Raw genomic sequence first — 12,499 nt, 5'->3', positions numbered from 1 at the left:
ATTTTTATTTATTTATTTTTTATTTTTATTTCACCTTTATTTAACCAGGTAGGCTAGTTGAGAACAAGTTCTCATTTGCAACTGCAACCTGGCCAAGATAAAGCATAGCAGTGTGAACAGACAACACAGAGTTACACATGGAGTAAACAATAAACAAGTCAATAACATGGTAGAAAAAAAGAGAATCTATATACAATGTGTGCAAAAGGCATGAGGTAGGCAATAAATCGAATAATTACAATTTAGCAGATTAACACTGGAGTGATAAATCATCAGATGATCATGTGCAAGAAGAGATATTGGTACTGGTGTGCAAAAGAGCAGAAAAGTAAATAAATAAAAGCAGTATGGGGGGTGAGGTAGGTAAATTGGGTGGGTAGTTTACAGATGGACTATGTACAGCTGCAGCGATCGGTTAGCTGCTCGGATAGCAGATTTTTAAAGTTGTTGAGGGAGATAAAAGTCTCCAACTTCAGAGATTTTTGCAATTCGTTCCAGTCGCAGGCAGCAGAGAACTGGAAGGAGAGGCGTCCAAATGAGGTTTTAGCTTTAGGGATGATCAGTGAGATACACCTGCTGGAGCGCGTGCTGCGGGTGGGTGTAGCCATCGTGACCAGTGAACTGAGATAAGGCGGCACTTTACCTAGCATAGCCTTGTAGATGACCTGGAGCCAGTGGGTCTGACGACGAACATGTAGCGAGGGCCAGCCGACTAGGGCATACAGGTCGCAGTGGTGGGTCGTATAAGGTGCTTTAGTAACAAAACGAATGGCACTGTGATAAACTGCATCCAGTTTGCTGAGTAGAGTGTTGGAAGCTATTTTGTAGATGACATCGCCGAAGTCGAGGATCGGCAGGATAGTCAGTTTTACTAGGGTAAGTTTGGCGGCGTGAGTGAAGGAGGCTTTGTTGCGGAATAGAAAGCCGATTCTTGATTTGATTTTGGATTGGAGATGTTTGATATGAGTCTGGAAGGAGAGTTTGCAGTCTAGCCAGACACCTAGGTACTTATAGATGTCCACATATTCTAGGTCGGAACCGTCCAGGGTGGTGATGCTAGTCGGGCGTGCGGGTGCAGGCAGCGAACGGTTGAAAAGCATGCATTTGGTTTTACTAGCGTTTAAGAGCAGTTGGAGGCCACGGAAGGAGTGTTGTATGGCATTGAAGCTCGTTTGGAGGTTAGATAGCACAGTGTCCAAGGAAGGGCCGGAAGTATATAGAATGGTGTCGTCTGCGTAGAGGTGGATCAGGGAATCGCCCGCAGCAAGAGCAACATCATTGATGTATACAGAGAAAAGAGTCGGCCCGAGAATTGAACCCTGTGGTACCCCCATAGAGACTGCCAGAGGACCGGACAACATGCCCTCCGATTTGACACACTGAACTCTGTCTGCAAAGTAGTTGGTGAACCAGGCAAGGCAGTCATTAGAAAAACCGAGGCTACTGAGTCTGCCGATAAGAATATGGTGATTGACAGAGTCGAAAGCCTTGGCCAGGTCGATGAAGACGGCTGCACAGTAATGTCTTTTATCGATGGCGGTTATGATGTCGTTTAGTACCTTGAGCGTGGCTGAGGTGCATCCGTGACCGGCTCGGAAACCGGATTGCACAGCGGAGAAGGTACGGTGGGATTCGAGATGGTCAGTGATCTGTTTGTTGACTTGGCTTTCGAAGACCTTAGATAGGCAGGGCAGGATGGATATAGGTCTGTAACAGTTTGGGTCCAGGGTGTCTCCCCCTTTGAAGAGGGGGATGACCGCGGCAGCTTTCCAATCCTTGGGGATCTCAGATGATACGAAGGAGAGGTTGAACAGGCTGGTAATAGGGGGTGCGACAATGGCGGCGGACAGTTTCAGAAATAGGGGGTCCAGATTGTCAAGCGCAGCTGATTTGTATGGGTCCAGGTTTTCCAGCTCTTTCAGAACATCTGCTATCTGGATTTGGGTAAAGGAGAAGCTGGGGAGGCTTGGGCGAGTAGCAGCGGGGGGGGCGGGGCTGTTGGCCAAGGTTGGAGTCGCCAGGAAGAAGGCATGGCCAGCCATTGAGAAATGCTTGTTGAAGTCTTCGATTATCACGGATTTATCGGTGGTGACCGTGTTACCTAGCCTCAGTGCAGTGGGCAGCTGGGAGGAGGTGCTCTTGTTCTCCATGGACTTTACAGTATCCCAGAACTTTTTGGAGTTAGAGCTACAGGATGCGAATTTCTGCTTGAAAAAGCTGGCCTTTGCTTTCCTGACTGACTGCGTGTATTGGTTCCTGACTTCCCTGAACAGTTGCATATCGCGGGGGCTCTTCGATGCTATTGCAGTTCGCCACAGGATGTTTTTGTGCTGGTCGAGGGCAGTCAGGTCTGGAGTGAACCAAGGGCTATATCTGTTCTTGGTTCTGCATTTTTTGAACGGAGCATGCTTGTCTAATATGGTGAGGAAGTAACATTTAAAGAATGACCAGGCATCCTCAACTGACGGGATGAGGTCAGATCACCGACCATTTTGAATCCCACCGTACCTTCTCCGCTATGCAATCTGGTTTCCGAGCTGGTCATGGGTGCACCTCAGCCACGCTCAAGGTCCGAAACAATATCATAACAGCCATCGATAAGAGACAATATTGTGCAGCTGTATTTATCGACCTGGCCAAGGCTTTTGACTCTGTCAATCACCACATTCTTATCGGCAGACTCAACAGGCTTGGTTTCTCAAATGACTACCTCGCCTGGTTCACCAACTACTTCTCTGATAGAGTTCAGTGTGTCAAATCGGAGGGCCTGTTGTGGTTCAATTCTGTTGTGGTTCAATTCTCGGGCCGACTCTCTTCTCTGTATACATCAATGATGTCGCTCTTGCTGCTGGTGATTCTCTGATCCACCTCTACGCAGACGACACCATTCTGTATACTTCTGTCCCTTCTTTGGACACTGTGTTAACTGACCTCCAGATGAGCTTCAATGCCATACAACTCTCCTTCCATGGCCTCCAACTGCTCTTAAATGCAAGTAAAACTAAATGCATGCTCTTCAACCGATCGCTGCCCACACCTGCCCACCCGTCTCTGGACGGTTCTGACTTAGAATATGTGGACAACTACAAATACCTAGGTGTCTGGTTAGACTGTAAACTCTCCTTCCAGACTCACATTAAGCATCTCCAATCCAAAATTAAATTTAGAATCTAGAACCTATTTCGCAACAAAGCATCCTTCACTCATGCTGCCAAACATACCCTCGTAAAACTGACTATCCTACCGATCCTTGACTTCGGCGATGTAATTTACAAAATAGCCTCCAACACTCTACTCAGCAAATTGGATGCAGGCTATCACAGTGCAGGCCGTTTTGTCACCACAACCCCATATACTACCCACCACTGCGACCTGTATGCTCTTGTTGGCTGGCCCTCGCTTCATATTTGTCGCCAAACCCACTGGCTCCAGGTCATCTATAAGTCTTTGCTAGGTAAAGCCTCACCTTATCTCAGCTCACTGGTCACCATAGCAGCACCCACCCGTAGCACGCGCTCCAGCAGGTATATTTCACTGGTCACCCCCAAAGCCAATTCCTCCTTTGGCCGCCTTTCCTTCCAGTTCTCTGCTGCCAATGACTGGAACAAATTGCAAAAATCACTGAAGCTGGAGACTCATATCTCCCTCACTAACTTTAAGCACCAGCTGTCAGAGCAGCTAACAGATCACTGCACCTGTAAATAGCCCATCCAACTACCTCATCCCCATACTGTTATTTATTTTGCTCCTTTGCACCCCAGTATCTCTACTTGCACACTCATCTTCTGCACATCTATCACTCCAGTGTTTAATTGATATATTGTAATTATTTCGCCACTATGGCCTATTTATTGCCTTACCCTCTTATCCTACCTCATTTGCACACACTGTATATTAAATTTTTCTATTGTATTATTGTGTGTATGTTTGTTTATTCTATGTGTAACTCTGTGTTGTTGTTTGTGTCTCACTGCTTTGCTTTATCTTGGCCAGGTCGCAGTTGTAAATGAGAACTTGTTCTCAACTAGCCTACCTGGTTAATTAAAGGTGAAATAAATAAATATATATATATTTAAAAACACACAATACCCCATAATGACAAAGCAAAAACGGGTTTTTAAAATGTTAAAATATTTTTTTAAATAAAAAAATGGATATATTACATTTACATAAGTATTCAGACCCTTAAAAATGTGAAAAAAAGTAAAGGGGTCTGAATACTTTCTGAAGGTACTGTAGGTGTTCAAGGCACCTGAAGTGTAGCCTTGGTCAGTAGAACTTTACTCAATGTCCAGACTGATAGATAAGGCTAATGAATAAGGGCCTTATAAAAGAAACAGTGAACTGGAAATACCCTGTAGGATATTACTGGCAATGGAATGAATCTTATGGAATAGAATTTCATGGCTTGTGTTTATTGCTGTTTTAAACATTCCTAATTAGTAATTAATCATAATTCAGAAGAATAATATCATTTGTCCGCCTGTAATGGTATATTCCAACATCCCCTTACAGTGGCAAACTCCTCTCACCAATCATGGCCCTATGGCCTAGCCCGAGTGTTGTCCTACACCTCAAATGCATCATAATAAATATCAATTTCAAATCTTAATCGTTTTGACTTCAGCCTATTGGTTGAAATGAGATAGTTTTGACCTGTTTGTCAGTTTTGTCTGTAGCTAGTGATTAGTGGTCCGTAAAAGTAGCTGATAATGAGGGTCTCTATCAGCGGCAGACTGTTTATCTCTAACGAACTGTTCCAAGCGCTTACTGACCATTTGAGACAGAGGCATGAAGATTGTCTTAACCTGCGTTTTGCAGAAATACACAAGACAGTAGACCCTAACCCTAGGTTCATGTCCACACCTCAGTGCAACTCTAACCCTAGCCATAACCCTAACTTTAACCCTAGCTTCATGTCAAAGCCATAGTTCAACTCTAACCCTAGTCATAACCCTAGCCATAGGCCTAAATCCTAACCCTAGCTTTATGTCTACACCCCGACTCAAACCTAACCCTAACCACAACTTCAACCCTTATGTTCAACCCTGGCTCAACCCCAACCCTATCCCTAACCCCTCTAAATAGAACTCCCTTACCTATGAATCCTCAATCGAACCACTGGTTGTAACCAGCATGAAAATGAAAACAAGAAGCTAATCAAACATCCAAGAACACACAATCACTAAACAACTTTGGTGTGAGCTCAGAGACAGTCTTTGGGGGTTGATGTAGGGCTTATAACTGAGTTATAATTATAGATGTATGAAAATCCATCAGGCAGCCAGTCCCATTAGTGTTGGGGACATGGACAGAACTGAAGGACTGCTCGTTAATCAGCTGGACCCTGATGAAGACCTGCCCTTCCTTCCTCCTAACGTCATTAATACACATCACACACTCTCAGCAATATCGAACATTACACCACTCATCTGTTATAATGTCATACACACATCATGCCACGGCAGGACAACGCAAGCACAGAGCACACACTATATATTTTTTTTATTATATTTTTTTTAATAATTTTTTTTACCCCCTTTTCTCCCCAATTTTCGTGGTATCCAATTGCTAGTAATTACTATCTTGTCTCATCGCTACAACTCCCGTACGGGCTCAGGAGAGACGAAGGTCGAAAGCCATGCGTCCTCCGAAACACAACCCAACCAAGCCGCACTGCTTCTTAACACAGCGCCTCCAACCCGAAAGCCAGCCGCACCAATGTGTCGGAGGAAACACCGTGCACCTGGCTCCCTTGGTTAGCGTGCACTGCGCCCGGCCCGCCACAGGAGTCGCTGGTGCGCGATGAGACAAGGATATCCCTACCGGCCAAACCCTCCCTAACTCGGACAACGCTAGGCCAATTGTGCGTCGCCCCACGGACCTCCCGGTCGCGGCCTGCTGCGACAGAGCCTGGGCGCGAACCCAGAGTCTCTGGTGGCGCAGCTAGCGCTGCGATGCAGTGCCCTAGACCACTGCGCCACCCGGCCCTTGAGCACACACTATATTGATGAAAGTGTACATGGATGCCACGTAGAGGCAGTCACATACAATACACATGTGCACAAACACAACCTTGCAAAATATGCACGCACACACACACGCATGCGCACACACGCACGCGCATGCACACGCACACGCACACACACACACTTTAAATACTTTATTTGAATCCACAAATCACGTTACATCATAAAGGATTCAAACATTTCAAAGGTCATTGATGCTAGGACACTTAAGGAAACAAAAGCACATTCTCCTCCACACAGCTAGGCTGGCCATAATGGCTGAAACAGAGCAGCACATTCTCCTCCACACAGCTAGGCTGGCCATAACGGCTGAAACAGAGCAGTACATTCTCCTCCACACAGCTAGGCTGCCCATAACGGCTGAAACAGAGCAGCACATTCTCCTCCACACAGCTAGGCTGGCCATAACGGCTGAAACAGAGCAGTAGCTTCTCCTCCACACAGCTAGGCTGGCCATAACGGCTGAAACAGAGCAGTACATTCTCCTCCACACAGCTAGGCTGGCCATAACAGCTGAAACAGAGCAGTACCTTCTCCTCCACACAGCTAGGCTGGCCATAACGGCTGAAACAGAGCAGTACATTCTCCTCCACACAGCTAGGCTGGCCATAACGGCTGAAACAGAGCAGTACATTCTCCTCCACACAGCTAGGCTGACCATAACGGCTGAAACAGAGCAGTACATTCTCCTCCACACAGCTAGGCTGGCCATAACGGCTGAAACAGAGCAGTAGCTTCTCCTCCACACAGCTAGGCTGGCCATAACGGCTGAAACAAAAGCACATTCTCCTCCACACAGCTAGGCTGGCCATAACGGCTAAAACAGAGCAGCACATTCTCCTCCACACAGCTAGGCTGGCCATAACGGCTGAAACAGAGCAGTACCTTCTCCTCCACACAGCTAGGCTGGCCATAACGGCTGAAACAGAGCAGTACATTCTCCTCCACACAGCTAGGCTGGCCATAACGGCTGAAACAGAGCAGTACATTCTCCTCCACACAGCTAGGCTGGCCATAACGGCTGAAACAGAGCAGTACCTTCTCCTCCACACAGCTAGGCTGGCCATAACGGCTGAAACAGAGCAGTACATTCTCCTCCACACAGCTAGGCTGGCCATACCGGCTGAAACAGAGCAGTACATTCTCCTCCACACAGCTAGGCTGGCCATAACGGCTGAAACAGAGCAGCACATTCTCCTCCACACAGCTAGGCTGGCCATACCGGCTGAAACAGAGCAGTACATTCTCCTCCACACAGCTAGGCTGGCCATAACGGCTGAAACAGAGCAGTACATTCTCCTCCACACAGCTAGGCTGGCCATACCGGCTGAAACAGAGCAGTACATTCTCCTCCACACAGCTAGGCTGGCCATAACGGCTGAAACAGAGCAGCACATTCTCCTCCACACAGCTAGGCTGGCCATAACGGCTGAAACAGAGCAGCACATTCTCCTCCACACAGCTAGGCTGGCCATACCGGCTGAAACAGAGCAGTACATTCTCCTCCACACCGCTAGGCTGGCCATAACGGCTGAAACAGAGCAGTACATTCTCCTCCACACAGCTAGGCTGGCCATAACGGCTGAAACAGAGCAGCACATTCTCCTCCACACAGCTAGGCTGGCCATACCGGCTGAAACAGAGCAGTACATTCTCCTCCACACAGCTAGGCTGGCCATAACGGCTGAAACAGAGCAGCACATTCTCCTCCACACAGCTAGGCTGGCCATACCGGCTGAAACAGAGCAGTACATTCTCCTCCACACAGCTAGGCTGGCCATAACGGCTGAAACAGAGCAGTACATTCTCCTCCACACAGCTAGGCTGGCCATAACGGCTGAAACAGAGCAGTACATTCTCCTCCACACAACTAGGCTGGCCATAACGGCTGAAACAGAGCAGCACATTCTCCTCCACACAGCTAGGCTGGCCATAACGGCTGAAACAGAGCAGTACATTCTCCTCCACACAGCTAGGCTGGCCATAACGGCTGAAACAGAGCAGTACCTTCTCCTCCACACAGCTAGGCTGGCCATAACGGCTGAAACAGAGCAGTACATTCTCCTCCACACAGCTAGGCTGGCCATACCGGCTGAAACAGAGCAGTACCTTCTCCTCCACACAGCTAGGCTGGCCATAACGGCTGAAACAGAGTTGTTTTGCTCTACTCTTAAGCAGGCCTGCAATCTGAAGGTCACGTACCGTAAGCCTATGTACGTGTTCCAGACTGACAAATATCAATGCCACCAACTTGCATCTGTATCCCAGGCCGACTAGGTGTGATATGAGGGGCTTGTCAGATTAGGCCTGCTCCTTGTAACTATCAAATGAGCAGCCCACTTCTCTCCACAACAACAATATCTGGCTTATTCGGCATACAAGAAAACATGTTATCATGAACATCAAACCAGCCTCCTCTGATGAGAGAATGTTTGTGTATGTGGGCTGTTGGTGAGCCACACACACACACCACATGTTTTACTATCCTTGTGGGGACCTAAAATTGATTTCCATTGAAATCCTATTTTCCATAACCCCTAACTGTAAATCATCAAATCAAATCAAATCGAGTTTATTTTATATAGCCCTTCGTACATCAGCTAATATCTCGAAGTGCTGTACAGACACCCAGCCTAAAACCCCAAACAGCAAGCAATGCAGGTGTAGAAGCACCTGGTTAAGGTTAAGGTTAAGGTTAGTGTTAGAAACCTAACACTAACCTTAACCTCAACCCTAACCCTAAGCCTAACATTAACCACTAATCCTAACCCTAAACCTAACCTTAACGCTAAACCATAAGCCCTAACCCTAACAGGGTTAACCTAACCCCTGACACTAAATCTAACTCCTCGTGGGGATGAGGGAAATGTCTCCAAGAGGGAAAATTTTCCTTGTTTTACTATCGTTATGGGGACTTTGGGGGATTTGCGGTACACACACACACATAATATTTCTTGACTGCAGTGAACGCAGAGGAGCCTACATCGGAAAACTCCAGAAATCCAGAGGGGGCGCTATTAGACTGTTTTTTGGGTGGTCTTAAACAAACGTCTACTTCTATGACGAAGCCCATTTGGTTGGGATTAGGTCAAGGGGCATGCATAACAAACTATATACATGTGATCAACTTTAAACATTGTGTACTAGTACTATTGGCAACAATTACATGAACCAGAACCAAACAGAAGTGGAAAACAAAAAACAACTGTACTTTCATGGTCTGCTGGAAGCAGTGACAAGATTGCGTTGCATCGATACCAGAGTAACATCCTGCTGGGCACAGACGTCATTTCAACGTCTAGTTTTGATTTACATTTGGTTGAGTTGTCAACTAACATGAATCCAACGTGAAAAAAACTACTAAAATGTCAACATGTCATTGGATTTAGGTTCAAAGTTGGGTGAAGAAAATAAAATGTCCCTTACCTTGATGACTTTTTGACAAATTCAATCAGTTTTCCACGTTGGATTCAACGTCATCACTTTGACTTGTTTTGTTGAAATGATGTGGAAACAACGTTAATTCAAGCAGTTTTTGCCCAGTTGGATTTGAAACATGATATTTTTTTAATAACTGTTAATGTAATGACTCTTGCAGTTCTATAGGACTAATCAGAACAATTTGGGAGCATATGACGGATGCCGTCAGCCTGGTTTTGATAACCAAAGTCTAACACTGGGAATTGTGGTTGAGATTTCCCACACATTGTCCCATCTAACAGCTCTTCTGGTTTCCAGGCCGCAAATAACGTCTGTCTGAAACTATGCACTTGTTTTACAATCACATCAATCTTTACTGTTAGGGAGAAATGCCTTATCACTCAACTATGAACATGGGAGGCAAGCTAACAGATGATGTTATCACACAAACTTACTTTTTGTTTCGCAAATTTGAAAAGCAGTAGTACTTGTGACTATTCATTCGACAATAACATATCTTTTTGCGTCACCACTTTTTTGCATCACCAAGCAGCTTGAAACACTATCGCACTCGCGTCATACTCTCAGAACACTCTGGTGCTGTGTCCATGCCATGCACTTTTTTTATTAGGCTACCCCTCATGTGCCTGTGGAGAGGTTGTGCTTGCCAGATGTGTCATATGTATAGAATCAGATGGGGTATATACAGTGTGTGTGTGTGTGTGTGTGTGTGTGTGTGTGTGTGTGTGTGTGTGTGTGTGTGTGTGTGTGTGTGTGTGTGTGTGTGTGTGTGTGTGTGTGTGTGTGTGTGTGTGTGTGTGTGTGTGTGTGTGTGTGTGTGTGTGTGTGTGTGTGTGTGTGTGTGTGTGTGTGTGTGTGTGTGTGTGTACACAGGAGTGCGAAGTGTGTTGTGCTTGCAGCTCCATGCACTGGCCTGCTTTTTTTTTTACTCTGTCATGTTTCAACAAAGACATGTCTCTCACCTCATTCACCCATTGACCTCTTCACACCATACATACTGTCTTTCCCTCTTGGGCTTTGTCACAGGGAGAGATACCACAACGCAAAATACGATGGGTGTTTTTCCTGCTGTAACATTTAGTAATATCTAATTCAAACCAAAAACATGATGATGCTCATATAATTCCATTACAGCCAATTTAGTAGACTTACCTCCAGGGCAATACTAACCATTAAAGTCCCCAACTCCGATCCGTGTTTATGGTGTGTTGAATTGGGATCGGGCTGTAGTGGAACACGTTGCTTCCCCTTGTAGTAGTGGACGATATCCAGGCAGTTAGTCCGTCGTCTAGACTACCCCTGTTAGGTGGAGGCTGGAGCAGTAGAGAATCAATGTGGAGATCGATGGAGTCCCAGGGAGATTTAATAGGCCTGTTACTGCTCTACGGCCGAACCATACACACGCACACACAGAGAGAGGGGTGCTCAGCAGACAGGGGGTATGGATGTCACACACACTTGGTTATTTATTTACACTTTTCTACAAAATACACTGCAACAGTCTATACCACTATGGTTCGCATGAAGACATGAGTTTCTAAGGATAGGGTATTGAAAAAAACTGTTTTGAATAGATTGTCACAAGGCAGTGTGGCAATTGACGTCTGACTCCAGAGGCAACATCATTTTTGTGTTTTTCTCTTTGGACACCTATGCTTTGAGTGTCTGTGGTTCCTTACTCTGGATCTCTAAAAAATAAGACTGTGATATTCTTAGATCAGACATACCATGGAAGGAAAGAAATCTATGGGTCTTTTTATAAATAAAGGGGCCAATGTGTGACATCGGGGTGAACATTTCAAAATGATATACATTTAAATATTATTTTCTTGCAGCTTCACATGTGTAGTTGCAGGGAAAATAGTCAAGATAGGCACAATGAGACCATAACTCCACCTAGCAACAACAAAACATCTACATGTCATTCAAAATGTCTTTGCCATGCCTAGTAAACATCAAATTATTGCTTTGTCCTTTTTTCCTCCACTCCTTGCCTCTCCTTGAAAGTGCATTGGAGCCCGAGGGGAGAAACCTTCCCTCCTCTCCCCAATGTGCTTTGAGAGGGATTTGAGGAAACAAGGGGAGAATCTCAATTGCATTTCTTTCATTCCTCACATCCTCTCTCCTCTCAAACCCATTGGATAAGAAAATAAGAGGGGAGGGACCTCTGACCTTCTCATCCAATGCGTTTTAAGAAGGAGACGAGAAGAGAGGATGTGAAGAATCAAAGAAATGCAATAGAGATTCTCCCAAGGACAGAGGAAGCATTAACATTTTTAGACAGTGATAGACTGACAGACTGAGCTATCATAATACCCATGGCCTGTCCAGAAACAACCCCTAGCCCCTACTGCACAGAGTCTAGACACTTGTGGAGATCTGAGAGGGATTGATGACTTTTACCCTCCAGTAGGTTTGGTGGAATTCTTGCAGTACTGCATCTCCACAAGTGTCTAGGGGTTGGGGCTAAGGGTTGCTTCTGGACACTGCCCCACAACCCTTTGGGTGTGTGGTGAACCTACAGCACGACACTTGAGATATTGGGTTGGATGTTTCATTCCATTGCTATACACACACAGATTTGCACAGACGTAAGCTGTAAAAATATATATATAATTTTTTTAAATGAAATATTACATTTGCATAAGGATTCAGACCCTATTACCTTGTACTTTGTTGAAGCACCTTTGGCAGCTATTACAGCCTTGAGTCTTCTTGGGTATGACTCTACAAGCTTGGCACACCTCTATTTGGGGAGTTTCTCCCATTCTTCTCTGCAGATCCTCTCAAGCTCTGGCAGGTTGGATGGGGAGCGTCGCTGCACAGCTAATTTCAGGTCTCTCCAGAGATGTTCGATCGGGTTCAAGTCCGGGCACTGGCTGGACCACTCAAGGACATTAAGAGACTTGTCCTAAAGCCACTCCTGCGTTGTCTTGGCTGTGGGCTTAGGGTCGTTGTCCTGTTGGAAGGTGAACCTTCGCCCCAGTCTGAGGTCCTCAGTGCTCTGGAGCATGTTTTCATCAAGGATC

This window comes from Salvelinus alpinus, chromosome 5 (assembly GCF_045679555.1).
Source record: "Salvelinus alpinus chromosome 5, SLU_Salpinus.1, whole genome shotgun sequence".
In the NCBI taxonomy this organism is placed as follows: domain Eukaryota; kingdom Metazoa; phylum Chordata; class Actinopteri; order Salmoniformes; family Salmonidae; genus Salvelinus; species Salvelinus alpinus.
Note: the sequence above shows the minus strand (reverse complement) of the source record.